Genomic DNA, 2,631 nt, shown 5'->3' on the forward strand with positions numbered 1-2,631 from the left:
GCCCCCCTCCCCCGCGCCCTGACAGGCCTGAGGCAGCGGGGGTGTCGTGACGGGCTGTCGCGACACCGCAGCGCGGGCGGGGCGCGGTGCCGCGGGGGGCTCGGCCCGGCGCAGGCCCGAGGGGCGGCCCCGGGTGTCGCAGGGCCTGGCGGGGCCTCACAAAGGAGCCGCGGGGCCCGAGCGGCCTCAGAGCCGCCGCTGCCCCTCCGCCGGCACCGCGCGGGCCTCGGGAAGGTCAGCGGCGGAAGGGGCCGGCAGGGCCGCGACACAACAAATAATCGCTATTTATAAACTTGGGCAGCGCCTTGGCCTTCCCGCCTCCCGGCCGCTTTGGCTGTGCGGGTGTTTGGGTGTTTTTCCTGCACAAAGTCACTTCCGAGAAGTGCCGCCGCTCGAGGGAAACCCCTGTCTGGCTGCGCTTCCTAAGAAGAGGTCCCTAATACCCCTCGGCGGTTACAGCGTGTGAGGCTCCAGACCTGTGTGAGGCTCCCAGGCACTGCCCAGAGCCTCCCTGAGCCCAGGTGGCCACAGCCTGGGTAAAGAATGTTAATGACCCTCCTCCCCTTAGTGCACAGGCTCTGCATGGGGAAGGCTGTTAAAGTCCACTCGGGAACGGGGCTGTTCCAGACAGGCTTCCATTCCCAGTCATTATCCGTATTGACACTGCGCTGGGATTATTTTGGCCTAAAACATCACAAAGGTTTAAGGAGAGAAGGAGCAGCTACCAAAATCTCAGCTGGTGTAGCCCCACCAGCTTACCTGCTTCACCTGGGGCAGCTCCAGACCAGGGACACTGCTCTGAACAAATCCTCCTCACCTGTATTTTAACTATTTCCCCACTCACCAGTGTCTGCAAACCACTCAGCCCGTACTGGAGGAGAGGACGAGTTGGCTGCTGTGGGGTTGTGGGTGTGTTCGCTCCTGTATACAGTGTAGCAGAGACTGATAGTTTGGGTAGTTTGTTTCTATCTGTGGTATTTCACAGATACTCAAGTATTTCTCACTTTTCAGGAGCGTTACCGAATTATCTCTGGGTTAACAAGTGTGTCACTTCCCAGTTCTTATCTAACTATTGAGTAAGAGTTGCACTCTTTTTCCCAGCACGTGACTTTTGTTTGTTTTGACCATAAATAGTATTTTTAGCATCTTCACGAAAGAGTTGGCCAGCAGACTTTGGCAGTCAGGTCCCATTGAGGAGGAAAAGGATCGAAAGTGCTCGTGTTTATAAAAATTGTCACCCCTCCACAAGGGGAGTGAGAGGAGAGGGAGATCAGCTCAAGGACTGAGGTGGTTGATGGACCAGGCAGGAGAGCACTGACCTTCCTCAGGTGGGACTCAAAGAAATTGGAGATCCTTGGAAATCAGGAATGAATGGGGGTAGGAAATACACATAATTTCTTTTGAGGAGTAAATGCTTTGAAGAAAGTGGCTTTTTCCCCTTTAGCTGTATGCTAAATTATCTCCTCAATGCATCATTCACATTCCTCAGGTAGAAGCTCATTAAATTATTTTTGTCCAGAATGTTTTTTCCTCTTGTATTTTCCTTTTCAGCAGAGAGGGATGTGTAAATCTTTTGGCAGTGCTTTGTTACAAGCGACCTGAGGTCCTCTGAGGATTTTAACTTCTTTGAGAGGAAATAAAAGTTTTACATTGATGGGCTCTAATGTAAGGTGTGGGTAGATTTATACAGACTGCGAGGAAATAATGGCTTTTATCATATATAGTTTTGTCTGTAGGATAATAACTGGTGGCTGAGTAACAGTTTGGGAGGAGGGTTTGTACAGTGATTTTAAGTTTAATCTATCTAGACAAGGAGGAGATGGATGGCCTGTAAAAGGTTCAGATGTAACATTTGCAGCCTAAATTTGCATTCAATTGTCAGCAGTTTGTCAAAATTCACAGAGCTTCACCCTGAATGAAGATATTTTATCCAAGGCTATGCAGCTTTCAGCAGGGGATTTTCATGTTGGAGTAGTTTAAAGCTGGTGACCTAAACTTGTTTTAAACCTGAAGCTGAACCCTGTGCACTCTAATGGGGGTGATTTCATCCCTCAGCTGCTTGTGGCAGTGGCAGCCTGTGGAGAATCTGGATCAAGGATCATTTTAGCCAAAAACTGTTTAAAACTCTTGTTCCACAGAGATTGTCACTGTCACAACCCTGAGCATCAGTGCAGAGACTATTTTGAGATAGCTGTGCAAGCAGAAATTCTGCTTCATATTGATCCCTTGGGTGAAGTTTTTGGGAGGGTTTCTGGGTGTGTGTAATTTAAGGTGCACACTGGCTGTGACTGTGTGTGGGGACATGAGGAGAAACTCCTGGATATAGGAACGGAAGATAATCCAGGCCACAGAGACAATCTGCTGTTCTGTGTAGGTCACAGAGTGATGGCAGAGAATCTGTAACCTGGGGTGGTTTTATACTGAGCTGGGGTGAAGAGTGGAGGTGAGGCAGGAATTTACTTCTGTTTTAATAAACTTCTTTGCAGATTGAGCTGGCTTGGGGTGGGTGGTGTCCCTCTCAGGGAGGAGGTGCTGAGCTCAGCCCTGGGTGGGAGCATCAATCTCACTCTGTGCCTTTTTTTTTTCTTTTTTTTTCCTTTTCTTTTTCTTCTTTTCTTTTTTTTTCCTTTT

Source organism: Corapipo altera, unplaced genomic scaffold (genome assembly GCF_003945725.1).
Source record: "Corapipo altera isolate COAL_440 unplaced genomic scaffold, ASM394572v1 332, whole genome shotgun sequence".
In the NCBI taxonomy this organism is placed as follows: domain Eukaryota; kingdom Metazoa; phylum Chordata; class Aves; order Passeriformes; family Pipridae; genus Corapipo; species Corapipo altera.